Source organism: Amblyomma maculatum, chromosome 11 (genome assembly GCF_055883805.1).
Source record: "Amblyomma maculatum isolate TAMU_Amacu chromosome 11, ASM5588380v1, whole genome shotgun sequence".
Taxonomy (NCBI): domain Eukaryota; kingdom Metazoa; phylum Arthropoda; class Arachnida; order Ixodida; family Ixodidae; genus Amblyomma; species Amblyomma maculatum.
This window is the reverse complement of record NC_139354.1, coordinates 159,517,712-159,533,182: the sequence shown is the minus strand read 5'-3', so window position 1 is coordinate 159,533,182 and position 15,471 is coordinate 159,517,712. Positions and strand designations below refer to the sequence as shown.

General features: G+C 48.7%; 1 pseudogene; it reads left to right on the top strand.

The window, feature by feature from the left end:
• Window positions 1–7,329: 7,329 nt before the first annotated feature.
• On the top strand, window positions 7,330–14,999 carry LOC146175273 (uncharacterized; annotated as a pseudogene).
• Window positions 15,000–15,471: the final 472 nt, after the last annotated feature.

Here is a 15,471-nt window from a genome sequence, read left to right as displayed (position 1 = left end):
AGTAAGCGCCAGCAGCTTTGCACAACAGCGATCAGATCCTCAGCTGAAAGACCTAGCAGATTACTTGGAAGGCAAGACCGCTTCTCCTCCTGCTGTGTTCAGGCGTAGGTTGTCGTTCGCCTTAAGCAATGACGTCATCCTAAAGAAGAACTTCGCTCCGAACAAGACAGCGCAGCTTCTTGTCGTGTCTAAAAACCTCAGACAGGAAATTCTTCATGCGTTACACGACGAGCCAACAGCAGGGCACCTCGGTTTTGCGCGCACGTTGCATCGAATCCAGTTGTACTACTGGCCGCGACTGCCTGCCGACGTTGCGCATTACGTGAAAACGTGCCGTGAGTGCCAGCGACGCAAGACGGCGCCGATCAGGCCAGCTGGGGTACTGAACCCTATACCGCCCCCAACCCTGTCCTTTCAACAAATTGGGATGGATCTTCCTTGCCCCTTTTCATTTTCATCTGCGGGTAACAAGTGGATCATCGTAGCCACCGACTTCCTTTCTCGATACGCCGAAGCAAAAGCACTGCCCAATGGTACTGCGGCAGAAGTCGCAAAGTTTTTTTGTCGAACAAATTTTCTTGCGAAACGGCGCACCAGAAGTCCTCATCACGGACAGGGGAACAGCATTTACGGCATAGCTGACGCAAGCCATCCTAGAATACAGTCATACAAGTCATCGAAGAACTGCTGCGTACCATCCCCAGACAAATGGACTTACGGAGCGTCTCAACAAAACTATTGCGGATATTATTGCAATGTATACGTCGACGCCGAGCACAAGACATGGGGCGCCATTCTACCCTGCGTTATCTTCGCTTATAATACCGCCGTCCAGGAGACAACCAGGTCGACCCCGTTGAGCCTTGTGTATGGCAGGGAGCCCACGACGACTTTTGACGCAATGCTGCCACACGTAACCGATGAGGATAACCTGGACGTCGCCGCCTACCTTCAACGTGCAGAGGAAGACTCGCCCAAATGCGCATTAAAGATCAGCAACGAACCGACACCCGACGTTAGAACTTACGACGACGCGACGCTGAGTGGTCGCAAGATCAAGTCTGGGCTTGGACTCCGATTGGCCGCCGCGGACTGAGCGAAAAGCTTTTACGCCGATACTTCGGCCCCTACAAGGTGCTTCACCGACTAGGACAATTGAACTACGAGGTCGTTCCCGACGGCGCGGCAGCATCGCAGCGGCGCCGAGTGCATTCAGAAGTATTGCATATTGTACGCCTTATGCCATATTATGCGCGCTAAAGGCTTTCATGTTTGCTTTGAAATGTTTATGCTAATTCATGTCTGTTTATTTTGAAACATCGAGGCGATGTTTTTAAAGGGGGGTTGGGGGGTAATGTCGCGAACTGTTTAGATCTTTATTTGTTCCTGTTTGACAGCCGCTGGAATGCGGCCTTATCATTGTTATTCTGGCATGCGTATCAATTCTGTATCCCGTGTTTGTTCATGCTCGTTGTCGCGATTCGACGCATTATCATTTTCTTTGTCGCGAACGATGCGCCGAGATCTGTCTAGAAGATTCCGATCACTCGCGTATGTTTCGATAATGTTCCAGGTTGTGCTACTTGCGTCCGTCCTGTTCTTGTGTGTTCCTCCTTCATCTAATGTCTCTTGTGGGTTAAAGAAGCGCTAGAAAAGATGAGTTCAAGTGCTACTAGCAATTTGCGACGTTAATAATTTAAACAGCGTGAACACGAAGACAAAGTACAAGATAAAACAAAGCCACAGTACAAGCGCTTGTACTGTGGCTTTGTTTTATCTTGCCCTTTGTCTTCATGTTCGCGCTGTTTAAATTAATAATGAATAAGTACGAACTAGCCCAACAAAGTATCTTGCGTCGTTATCGAGATTGTTCTGAGCAGCCTTTAAATTTAGCGTTTATGGGTGCGACGGGCATTCTTTTTTCGACGAGCACGATTGCTGCTATTGCCGCCGCCGAGTTGCTTAGTTATTGTGCGGCGCAAGTCAACCCAATAAAGAGTTAATTTCAATACCATTAAGCTTTCGTCTTCGTTTGGTGCCTACGGCCTTGTCGCCACTACGTGACAATCGGTACTGATATTAATGATTCCGGAAACAATTGGTACATTTATTTCATGCCTATTAACACATTTTTCATTTTAAATAACAATTATATCGCTGTAGAAATACCTGACGTGTACAATAAATCGCGTGAAATGGCAAGTCGAAAGCGAAAGCTCAAACCTATCCACTCGTGGAATGCGAAATTAGTCCGGACCTCGCGCACGCATGCTGCAATTATCTCACCAGTGCACACAGGAGATAATCCGCGAATCAGCTGAAAATTTACAGTAGAAATATATGTCATCGTTTTACTGACACTGTAAACAAATTAAACGCGAAAAATCTGTAAAGAAATAAAGTTACGATTAATGGTCCATGATTTATCGAACCTCGCGTGGACGTAAAATACATAAATCAAGCTACACGGCGAAGATTGCTGACAGTACTTTCCAAGCATAGCTCCATTTCCCGATGTTAGTATTTGGTTTTAAATTGACAGCCGACTACGCGTTTCATTTGGTAAAAATATCTGATACTCGGGCGGCAACAACACATGGGCTACCAGTCAGACGTCCACAGTGCGCGTTAGGAGCACTGAAAATAAATGTGCGGGTGGAATGAATGTTTTCGGAAACTGAGAGGACGGAGTTATGGGCGCGCCACTTGTTTAGTATCAAGCTGTTTAGAAGCACCTCGGCGTTTCTTTTTCTACTGCCTGTTTTTTTAAAGCGCACTCCCCGCGGGGTTTTCGTTGCAGATGACGCTCCGAGGATCATCATCTGGTTCTCCAGATTTTGTTCTTCAGATTTGCTACCTTTTTTTTCTGCTGTCTTCACAATAACGGTCCCGTACATACAACGCGAGAACGCTCGTGTTTAACACAATAGCCTGCACTCGATGTTCAGATTTCACCCGGCCGACACATCAGCTATATGAGATTGCGCACTGGTGAAGGCCGTAAAAAACACCCCAACACGTAAAACTCAACGAGAAACCACGCGAAAGTAACCACTAGGCAAAGCAAGCAAATAACGTCAGGTTGGGGTTCGCTCTTATCTAACTGCGCAGTTGCGCCATTACCGAGCACCATATAGGCCTTCTCTTCACAACCGCGCCAGCCAGAGTGCTGAGCTAAAATTTAAATGCAGCGTAACAGAAAACATTTCTCACTTTGCCTTTGCTGGAAGCTGCCGGGGTGTCACGAACTGGCCGACCCATGACGTGCGCACCGGCGCCTGTTCACGAGCTGCGCAATTCAAGAAACCTGCCGGCGCAGTCAGCCTAAACTGCTCGAAATGCAACGTTTTAAGCCAAAACAACGTTCTTCACCTTGCCGTCCTGACAAACTGCAGTTGTTCCGCTTCGAAGACCAAGGAAGCCACAGTCAGTCATCACGAACACGCAGCCCGCGTAGACGGCCCTAGCCTTCCGCAGTCTGCTTCGGTCTGCGCCGGCGGCACTAATCTTTTTCGCTATGCCGGCGGCACCCGCGCGCGCGGCGCAACAAATGCTGGTGGCGCCATCCATTTCATGGTGCGTGAAGCTATTACTACTATTACTAACGTTATCAGTGAAGCGTCCTTTCCTGGGGCCAGATTTCGCTCGCTGTGTCCGCTCTTTGCCAATCCCTTTCTCTATGCCTTGCTTCTGACGCGCTTATCTGCCCTCGTCGTTTTGCCGAATAACACGCCGCCCCCAAGATCGGCTACTCGCTCATGCGCACTCGCGCTGCCCGCGTGAACACATTACAAAAATAGGAAAACGCGCACGCGGTTTAAAACACTTAAAGGGGCTGCGCAGCCCCACACTCCCCCCTCTCAAGGCGGGACACCCCCGAGGCGCCAAACAAGGAAAGAAAGAAGGGGACTAGGAGGAGTACAAAACAGTGCCGATTCTGACGATGTGCCCGCTTGAAGGCATCTGCTGGGTTGAAGACATCCATCGCACGATGCTCCAGGTGGCTCACAGCTGGTAGACCGAGTGCCTCTATGTACTTTCCGCCTGCTCGTTGTACTTTCTGAGGTCCGCTACGTTGAGTGGTCCGGTCTGCTGACCACCCTGCACATGACGAAGCATGTAAGCGAGCCGCGAAAGACACTTTATTACTAAAAAAGGGCCAGTCCACCGAGAAGCGAGAGAGGCGGCAAACCCTTTTGTGGCATCACTTAGTGGGTGCGAGTGGCAGAGTACTTAATCCCCAACCTCGAACAGCAAACTACGCCTGCCCTTGTTGTATTGACCGCAGGGCTCCATGCGGGCAAGGTGCAAGTTCTCCCTAGCCTCCTTTAGTGTTCCAGCGAGACGACTGGAAAGGTCCTGGGTGAATCTGTGATAACTGGGAGTCTTTAATTCAGAGTCATGAGGAACCTAGTCAAGGCGTCTAGGAGCTTATCCCATATTACCTTAGAGTCCAGTTTACGCAGCGGGTATAATTCTACCCATTTAGAAAAATGATCAGTGACCACTAGCTAGTAGCGGTTCCCTTTTAGTGATCTAGGATAAGGGCCCATTACGTCACAAGCCTGTTTTTGCCTGTGACGTTTTGTGTTTAGCCTAGAACTGTTTTTGCCTGTGATTGTTGCCGGATCCGGTAACAATCACATACGAAGACAATCCTACGGCTGACGGCTCTTCACAGGTTGCAAGAAGCCTGGTGGTTTCCCTCACCTCGGCTTCGTTTGGCATGTAGGACAAGTACAGATGTATGTCAGGACATCCTTTCTAACGCGGGACCATGTCACGATGCGACACAAGTTGTCATACGTTCTCTTACCATCGCTATGACCGACGAGGCGTGTGTTGTGGAGAAAGACCTTGCGAAGGCTCCTAAGGACAACGACCCGAAAGGGGGACTCACCACCGTCCGCTTCGGCAGCAGGTATACAGTTGCCTGCTGGTACTTTGTTGGGCCTGCTCTGACTCTGCACTGGTCATCAACGCGCTGGGCGTCCAGGAGCTGTTGCCTATAGATTAATGTTTTCCAGGCGTCTGCGAGCGCTGCTACAGTCAGGACTGCAGGTTTTGGCTCCCCTTCTTCGGGAAGTGGAGCTCTGGACAAGGCATCTGTTACTTTGTTGAAGGTCCCCTTGCGGTATTCCAGCCTGTAATGATATTTTTGGAGAGCGTGAGCCCAGCGGGCTTGCGGTCGGCTGGGTTTGAAACTTTGAGAGCCATGACAACGCGTGGTGATCTGTCTGAATGGTGAACTCAGCCTCATCCAAATGCATGTCAATTTTTTTAGTGCGAGCACTATCGCTAGACACTCCTTCTCTGTCATGCTAGAGCTGAGTTGTGATCTGGCCTCGTAAGGGTATGATTCCAAAATGCCAAAGGGCGAAGCATCCCTTGATGCTCCTAGAGCCGTACCGCACCCATGCCGTACGCACTTGCATCCGTTGGCACCGTGAATGGCAGGTTTTAGGTCGGGAAGCCGTCAGCGTGACGTATCCGCGATGGCTGCGGACAATGCTTGAAATGATCCATCCTCAGTGTCTGTCTAGGACCAAAGGATGCCTTTCTGAAGGAGCTGATGGAGGGGTCGTACTAGGCTGGCGCAGTTCGGGATGAAGTGTCGGTAGAATCCTACCATGCCCAAAAAGCGCTGGAGGCTCTTGAAGTCTGTCGGCGGTGGGAACTTCAGTATGCTCTGGAGTGTTTCCTCATGTGGGCGGACTCTGCCTTGCTCCGCTTTGAAACCAAGGAGGTCGATTCTGTTTGCCACCAACTTTACCCTGCTGGGATTGATGGTGATATCTACATTCTGTATTCACTAAATAACATTGGCTAGATGAACAAGATGTCCTTCTAGGCTATCCGAGAACACTACTGTAAGGGAGCGACGGGCACAACGGACTAGAGTGGGAAGTCGGGGAAGGTATGTGGCTATGAGGCCAACTCCTCTTCGGAGTCTTGCAGCGTGAGGGGACGCAGGTGGTGCGCAGACAGAGGGGCGCCGCTAAGTGCGGGGGTGCGTAACTAGCTGAATGACAGGCAGTGAGTCTCCGAAAAAGGAGATATTAACGGTACTGTGCAAACCAGCTTGAGCGCGCCGTCGCGATCCTCAGTCGCAGGTGAGACGGCAATTCACGCCAGCACATGATGGAATGTGGTGGCGAGCTTAAACAAAAGCGGTATGGCCTAGCGACAGGCGAGCGGTGGTAGAGCTACTGACCGTTATTTTCTTTTTCTCTTTTTTTGCACCACTTAGCGGGAGCGCCGGAGTCGCGAATGTAGCAAGTCACTGCAGGCGAGGGGTGAGAGACAGCGGCTGCAGGCCGGAAGGCAGCATTACTCATTGACTCCAATGTTGTAACGGCCAGGTGCACTGTGCAATGTAGGAAGGACGGACCCTAGCAGTTTGATGTTCCATTTTTTTCCAGTAAGAGAGGGTTTAGTCCTCTTAAAGTTGAAGTGGGAGCTGTACGTCACAGCGAACCAATAAGGTTGATGTTTGTTGTGATTGGACGTTGTGTAAATTAGGGCTGCACGTCATGGTGGTAATACCGAACCCTAGGGCCCAGTCTGGCGTTCTGCGCTAGGCTTAGATGCTCGGCATCTTCGGCAATGCCGAGGTGGGAATATTTCCTTTGTGCTGATAGCGCCAGTGCCGCGTCTTAAACATTGTCTGCCCGTGACGTCACTGGTCACATGAGTGCTTGATATATAAAGATGCTGTTTGTGTGAAATAAAGGGTTGTTGTTATCGTGCCGGGATCGGGGCCAGTCTCAGTTCCTTCCTGACCGCTGCGCGGTCGCGCTCGGAGTCCGGCAAGGAACCAAACGCTCGGCGTCCGGCAAGGGACCAAACGCGACATGGTGTCAGAAGTGGGGTCCTCTGACTTTTGAAGGGCGTTGTCTTAACTTCGTCAACGGGCGCCATGTTAGAGGACAACACAGTCAAGCCCTCCCACGGCATGTTTGCGGTTCCAGCTCCGCCAAGGTTTGACTTCGACCAGACGTCCGAACGTCCTTCTTGGATCCAACTCTTTGATGACCACCGCTTCGCCTCGGGCCTAAATGAGCGGAATGAAGAAGCGCAGGTCCGGCCGCTGCTTTATACGATGGGCAAGCAAGCAAGAGAAATCTCTACTTTTTCATTACCCGAAGAAGAGCAGAAGCAATTTACGAAGTCGTCAAAAAGAAGTTCGACGAGCACTTCGTCGCCGCAAGAAACCTTGTTTATGAGAGCGCGTGCTTTCACCGTCCCACTCAAGAACCTGGAGAGTCAGTCTACCAATTTGTTACCGCGTTGCACACGATGGCGGACCGGTGCGAGGAAAAAGAACGCATGATTCGCGACAGGTTCATGGTCGGCCCCAGGTACGCTAAGCTCTCTGAGTCGCTTCAAATGGATGCGAATTTGACTCTCGCCACCGCTTTGGCAAAAGCGCGTTTAAAGGAGACCGTCCAACGACAGCAGCTGCAACTGCGAGAAACCGGCGACGAACCCTTGGTAACGGCGACCGGCAATCTTGACGCGGTCAGCAAGCAAGGGCAGCCCAGAAAGTATTCTTCAGGGGCCGGATTACGCACCGCTCTCAAAATCTCTCTCGAGTTTGAGAGCGTGACGTCAAAATGACGAGGCTCAGACATGTGAAGTGTGACGACATCACGGCTTTAGCCAATTACAAGCAGGCTAGGGTGCTTAATAGCAAAGCCCCACTCCGGAAACTTTTATTTGCACGATAAAGGGGCCGTGTGCAAACATTTTTCCTGAAAACGCAGCGAATAAAAATATAAATGTGCTATTTACCTAAAAAACATTGTTCGAAGCTATAATACGGCAACTAAAAATAGAAGCATTTTCAGTATTACAATTAAATGTGCGCCTAGGTAACGATTTTCGCCGCGAGGGTCAGCTGACGACAGCGAGGCGTGAACATGGCGGCCTGCAAAGAAACAGCTGATTTTCCCGTCTAGTTGCTGCTTTTTACGCGTAGTTTAAAATCGAGGTCCTCTGCGGGTGTTGTTCGTTGCCGGAAAAATCTGACTGAAAGCAGTAAAGGCTACGAACCTGCAGTGAACAGCTTGGTGAAAGTGTTTGTCACGAAAATAGCTTGCTGAAGAGTGTTTTTCATCAGCGCTTACCAGCGATGACAAGAGCGACGAGCGGTAGCCATGTGATTTAGTGTTGTTTCTTTGGAAAATACAAGAGGAAAATGAAGGCTACACTATTACTTCTGCCGATAGATGGAAGCTGACGTATCAGTAAAGTAGGTGTCAGCCGCTATGCAAGAGTTCGCGACTGCAGTGCGGGAAACGAGATCCGACGCACGACCCTTCACCACTGACTTGTCGTGCAAGCCGCAGTGACTCGCTGCTGTGCCTCGCAACCAGTTGACTTCAGGCACATTGGGCTCGGTTCTTCATATTGCGATTGATGCTACTGCTGCTCCATTCCGTTCATGTTCAGTAGCTGATGTTCTGCGTGAGGTACAGAAACCGACGTTTACGCTCCGTTTTGGTTTGTGCAAGAGAAAGAAAGCACTCTTTTTTTTTTTTAATTGTCACCGAGGCGAGAACGAGTTTGTTCTACCAGACCTCAGTTTAGAGGCGATAAAGGTAGGCCTGAGCAGCGATGTCAAGTATGTTGCATTTCGCGCAGCGGTAAGATTGATGGTGTTGGTCGCACATTGTTGCAAGGCCTCTCTGACAGTGTCATAGTTTCTGTTCGTGCTAGACGGTGTCCACTCTGTCGGCAGGAAAAGCAAGCGTATCATGCATGTGATGCCGCGAGCGAGCTCGAAATCGGCTCAATTTCTGCGATCGCACTATGACAACTAGCTTTCAAGTGCCTTTATATCCATCAAAGAGTCTTTAGTGTTTCAAAATAAGTTCATTTTACCCACATTACGCATTCTCTTTCAATATTGTGTGAATTATGTACAAGCCTTTTCTATTAAAATATCAGTTTGAACAGAAGATGAATTTTTTTGGTTATTTGTTGAAAAGACTTAGAAAATAAATGCCAATGACAAAAGTAGCTGTGCAAAATGTGTATATCACACATTTATGGCGTAGTCATTTATTGGATGCTTATAGTTTAGCTTCCTCTACTGTCTTCAAGCTGTTTAGCATTCTTCTTGACAGTGTTGCACGTTTTATTAGTGTAAAATAACCTTTATTCACACATAGCCCCAGCAATGCATTTGTTATGATTGCAGTTATTTTATTGTCACTAAGATTTTTGTCATTCAGCAGTCATTCTGGGCACTGAAGCCAAGTAAAATACACTATTCTCCTAGCAGCTGCTACAGCAGAGCAGCAGCTACAGCTTTGTTATATCTGATATATAAGCATTTTGTATACTGCACCATGCATACAGTACCTATTTGTATAGGTAGCTTCAATATGCAATGGAATGGCTTCTTTGGGCCTAGTAATTTATTCTCGAATGTACATGTCAATGTTGTATGGTCAATGTATATCAAGGTACATGTGCTTCTCTATATGCTGCCTCTTTTGCAGTAAAAACACTCGAGTGAAATGCTGCTGCCAAGAAATAAGTGTTTCTACTAAATATAAGTGGCAGTAAAAAATAAGATCTTTGTTGGTAGTATTTTCTGATTACAGTCAACATCATGAACATTTACTGCCTTGCTGTAATACTGCACTTTTCAGTTTAAGCATGTTTACACCACAGTGACCACAGCCAACTGTACCAGGCTGCAAGACGGTAGCAAAGAAGAGACAGCGAGCTGGGACTGGGATGGCTTGGCGGTGGTGTAATCAGCCATGACTTCAGTGGGTAGTTGCCGTCTCATGGGTGACCAAAATATGACATCCACTTAGGCCCATCTTTTGCTAATCTGAACAGCTTTTGAGCATGCTTTAGCACTCAATTGAACATCCATACTAAGTAGCCCACAGCCAGAATCGTAAACATTCTCAGGAATGCTTACAACGTGTGCCAATGCTGTTTAGGCAAGCATCATTGTAAGGACAGCCTTGTAACTTGGTAGTGATGATTACGTGCATAACAGAAGCACCCCGATTTCTTAGGCAGCAAATAAATTTAAACACTATAAATATTTGTCTCCTATTGCTTTTGCCATGAACAAAATTTCACTGCAACATGCATTCTTTGGCATATAGCCCATCTCAGCATATTCAGGAAATGTATCTCTTGCCGAAGCCGAAATCTAAGTCAGTCTCTCCCTGCAAGGCTTGTTTAAAAAAAAAAAAGAAAAAAAAATCTTGTCCTCAGAAAAGACTCCCGGTCTTTGCAGAAATGAAAAGAAGCAGACGTTTTTACGGCGCATTCACTTTCAAGCCGCAAATGTGTCGCAGGCAGGGAGCGTGACAAATGGCCCGAAACCAGTCATCGAGGAGCAAGGCGCGCTGGACAATCAATAGTCCCTTCATCCTGTACTTTACATATAAAGGGCAGGTATACAGAACCCTTTCGACAGCTCCCGCTAGGTCATTTTGAAGACAACTGTTAAAAAACAATGCACGAGTGGGAACGAGACCTTTTGGTTGGAAAAAAAGCCTTGCAGAGAAGCCGACTTACAACAAGTGGTATTGCATACATCAATGCATATAATCAAGATCGTTCGATGACCAACACGGGTTGTTAGATCTTAATCAGGAAAAAGAAGCAGGTGTTCAGCAGACCTTCGATCACCTTTCGGTGCACAGGAGTACCGTCGCAGCGCTGGCAGACAAGGACAAGAGTAGGGACACACACAACTGCACTGAACTTACAACTTTATTTTGGATGCTTTTGATTCGCGCATATATAATTGACAGAAGGATGAAATGAAAAGAAGCAGCCGTTTCTACGGCGCATTCACTAACGATAGACGAACGCGCCGTGGAGGAGGCGTTGGTCCGGCGGGGCAGCCAGGGTCACGAAATGCGCGTGTTCGCTTCGCAGATCTGAGATAAAGCAGGCACAATACAAGTTTACTATGATCTTCAGAACTCTTCGGCAAACACACGCAGTCAATAACAAAATCTACTCACTATTGTGATGTCCACAACGTGCGTAGAACCCCTTGCCTAGCGATGTATCCTTGACGGCAATCATCGTTCCGCCCGATGGCTTCCGCTACCGACGCACTGCGTGATGCAAACGATCTTACATTCCCTGCGTACGTTGGAAGCACGGTATAATCGTGGTTGGAAGCCTCCGGTAGCAAAAAAATGCGGTGCGCTTGCCGCCGCGGTGACGACGCACTCGCCCGCAAGCCGCCGTTCATCGATGTTCGTCGGCAATCGTCGCGCAGTCACTACACTTTCTGCTTGTTCCCGAGTTGAACAGAGTGAACAGAGCCGGAGCAACTTGTCCGGCAAGTCAAACGCGTGCTCGTGCTTCATTCTTCGCTGTGGATCGCCGATACAATGCCTCAAAGCAGCGCATCGCAATTTACGCGGCCGCCATTTTCACTCTCAAACGTTTGAGACTGCTTCTGTCGCTCTCAAAAAAACGCTCCCAATTGGCGGCCATATTTAGGTGCTCAACGTCATCATTTCTTTCGTGTTCATGACGTCTGATGACGTCCACCGGTGACGTAGAACTGACCGGTTAGAACTGACCAATAGGACATAGGCCTTTGAGAGCGATTTTGAGAGCGATCCGTTTGAGAGCGGTGCGTAATACGGCCCCAGGACAGCACTCGGACAGCTCGTCAAAGAACTGTTCATCTGGAATACAAGGTCCGCGACCCAGAGTCCAGTCCAACCGACCAGGCACCAACTGCGGTCAAGGAACGCACCCCAGAGCCTCGTGCCCGGCAAAAGCAGCTAAATGCAACTACTGTGGTTGTTCCGGACACTTCGCAGCTGTATGTCGAAAAAAGGCTGCACGTGATGGAAAGAAGGTACAGCTTTCGTCTCTCCATTTGGACAAGGGGGCGTACTTCGTTAGCGGCGTGAACGGGGAGTACTCTAATTCTCGGTATGTACAGGTCATCATTGACGGCACTCCGGTGTTCGCTAAAGTTGATTCCGGTGCCGAAGTTTCTGTTGTGCCCTCAACGTTTCCCGGTTTACCTACCAGGCTAGAAAAGTGCGACATAATCCTAACAGGCCCGTCGAATGAGCCACTGAATGTTTTAGGAAAGTTCCATGCCACTATCCAGTGGAAACAAAACGCTGTACAGCAAATTGTGTACGTGGTCTTGCCATTATGTTCCGTACTTTGGGTCTCCCAGCGCTTGAGGTTCTGGAAGTTAATAAATTTGCGGACTCTGTCAGTAGCGCAACAGCCGCCGAAGCTTCCTATCCGCAGCTTTTCAGTGGTCTAGGAGCGATAAAAGGAGAATACAAAATTAGACTAAAGCCGAACTCGACACCTTTTGCAATTCATGTTTCGCGTCGCATAGCCTTACCCTTGCGTGACCGAGTTAACCAAGCGCTCGAGCGTATGGAGCGAGATGGCGTGATCCGCAAAGTAGAAGAACCAACAGAATGATGTGCAGGAATTGTGCCAGTACTCAAACCATCTGGAGCGGTTCGTATTTGCGTTGACTTGACTCAATTAAACAAAAGTCTACTTCGTGAACGCTGTCATGCCGACTGTGGATGATAGCCTCGGTCTTTTAGGTGGTGCCTCTGTGTTTTCGAAGTTAGACGCCAACTCTGGCTTCTTTCAGATTAAGGTGCCGCCTGACAGCCAGTTGTTAACTACGTTCATAACGCCAGTTGGGAGATACTGTTTTCAAAGACTGCTGTTTAGAATAACGTCGGCACCCGAGATCTTTCAGAAGAAAATGCCGCAGATACTTCAAGGAATCCCAGGCGTGATAAACCTGGTGGATGTAGTGCTCATTTTTGGCAACGACAAGGCTCAACATAACGAGCGCCTGCGTCTAATTTTAGATAGTCTCGCCAGTGCCGGTGTTACGCTAAACAAATAAAAGTGTTCCTTTGGGGTAACTGAATAAAATTTCTTGGCTGTGTGCTTAGTAAAGAGGGCATCAAGCCGGATCCTGAAAAAGTTCGTGGTATCAAAGAACTGGCGACGCCAGCTAACGTGTCTGACGTTCGACGGCTGCTCGGTATGGCTAATCATCTGGCAAGATTCATACCAGATTTGGCTTCGAAAACGGCGCCTTTACTTCACTTGCTTTTGAAGGGTTCCGAATGGACGTGGGGACCAGCCCAAGAGCAAGCGCTGTCGTACGTCAAAGACGTTATCTCTTCGAAGCGCGTCATGGCTAACTATGATGTAAAGTTCCCTACGATACTTTCTGCTGACGCGTCATTATTCGGTTTGGGGGCCGTATTGATACAAGTTCCACCAAACAATGAAAAAAGACCTGTTGCATTTGCGTTACGCTCGTTGACGCCTGCCGAAACCAGATACTCTCAGGTTGAGAAGGAAGCGTTGGCAATGACTTGGGCGGCAGAACGATTCAAAGGGTACATCAGAGGTCTTGAAATTTTGTTTGAAACCGACCACAAACCACTTGTAACGTTGTTGGGAAAATCACCTTTAGATGTTTTGCCTCCTCGTATTCAGCGCTTTCGCATGAGACTTATGCGGTTCAGCTTTGCAGTTGTGCACGTCCCGGGTAAGAGCCTCGTTACTGCAGATGTATTGTCTAGAGCCCCGATTCAGGGAAACCAATTGATGCTCATGCGCTGAGTATTGGCGAAGTCGCCAAATTCGTTTCGGGCTGTTTGACAAATGCCGTCGAGGCTAGCCTTTTTGAACGAATCAAAGCAGAACAAGCAGCCGATGAAGTCTGTCAAGCTCTCGTAAAATTCAGCCTGGAAGGCTGGCCCAAGTTCTCGTCGCTGTCGATGGTCTTGCGTCCATACTGGCAGGAAAGAGCAACGCTGACAGTCGCTGAAGGCGTGCTACTCAAAGGTGTGCGGCTGGTCATTCCAGAAAAATTACGCGCAGAGGTCTTGACGCGCTTGCACGAGAGTCACCAAGGAGTCGAGAAATGCAGAGCTCGAGCCAAAGAGACCGTATGGTGGCCTGGGTTGAGTTGCCAGCTGAGAGCTTTGATGACTAATTGACCAGTGTGCGCGGAACACAGGCAACAAAAGTCGGAACCAATGATTCCGACAACCACTCCACAGCGTCCATGGCAAAAGCTAGGTGTTGATCTCTGCCATATTGAGGGAAAACGGTATTTGGTGGTAGTAGATTATTTCTCTAGATACCCAGAGGATAGCCTTGCTATCTTCGACAAAAAGTGTCACTGTCATTATGCACCTCAACCGTTTCTTTGCAAGACATGGCATACCAGAGGTTGTCATCTCGGATAATGGAACACAATTTGTATCTCAGGAATTTCAGTCGTTTTCTCGCGACTGTGGCTTCCGCACTGTGACGACGAGCCCCAGATACCCTCAGGCAAATGGGGAAGTAGAAAGGATGGTCCGAAAAATTAAACGGCTGATTATAAAAGCTAAGGACCCCTATCTTTCGCTGCTAGCGTACAGGGACACCACGGGGCCACTGGGAAAACGCCCTGCAGAGCTTATGATGGACAGGCGGCTACGCACAACAGTCCATGTCCCTCCCAAGAGCCTTCTGCCCCAGAAGGTGAGCCCGAAAAAGTTCAGAGATCGTGATGCAACCATCCGATAGCGGCAGCGTAGGTACTTCAATAGTCGTCATAGGGCTCTTCCGCTGCCAGTCCTCAAACCAGGAGCGGAAGTATGGGTGACAGACTGCAAAATGAAAGCGCGAGTCTTGCGTCCTGCACAACGTCCAAGGTAGTATGTAGTTAGAACTTCTACGGGTGTAGTTCTAGAAAGAAACAGGAAATTCCTGGTTCGCTTTGTTTCCCAGCAGAATGACTGCGAGGAAGAAGGAGGTAGCTATGAGGTTCCGCAGGCATATGCTAGTCGGGTAGAAATGGAACAGGAAACTAATCCATCCAAACCGAAGGCACCTGCCCCATCCATTTAATACCCCTTGCCACAAACTAGCCCTCTTGGATATAGAACAAGATTTGGCCGTCATGTCCGACCGCCAGACCGATATGGGTTCAATAAATGACTGTTATTTTGTTTTGAGCATTGGTTGCATCCATTAAAAAGGGTTCATCCTTTGTTGGTGGCAGTGCTAAGTGTGTTGCAAATGCCAATGTATCTTTTCAGAGAAAAGGGGAAATGTGCAGATAGCGCCTGTGCCGCGTCTGAAACATTGTCCGTGACGTTACTGGTCACATGAGTGCTTGCTATATAAAGATGCTATTTGCGTGAAATAAAGGGTTGTTGTTATCGCGCCGGGATCGGGGCCAGTTTCAGTTCTTTCGTGCCGGCTGTCCGGCCGCGCTCGGCGTCCGGTAAGGGACCAAACGCTACACGGCCGCGCTAGGCGTCCGGCAAGCGACCAAACGCGACATCCTTGTTAGCCAGTTCCACCTTCTATTTCTCTTGTACATGTTGTAAATGCTGTTGTCGTAAATACTGTGCAAATAAATATCCAGTTATTGTTCTAGCAAACTCTTGTCTTCAAGTC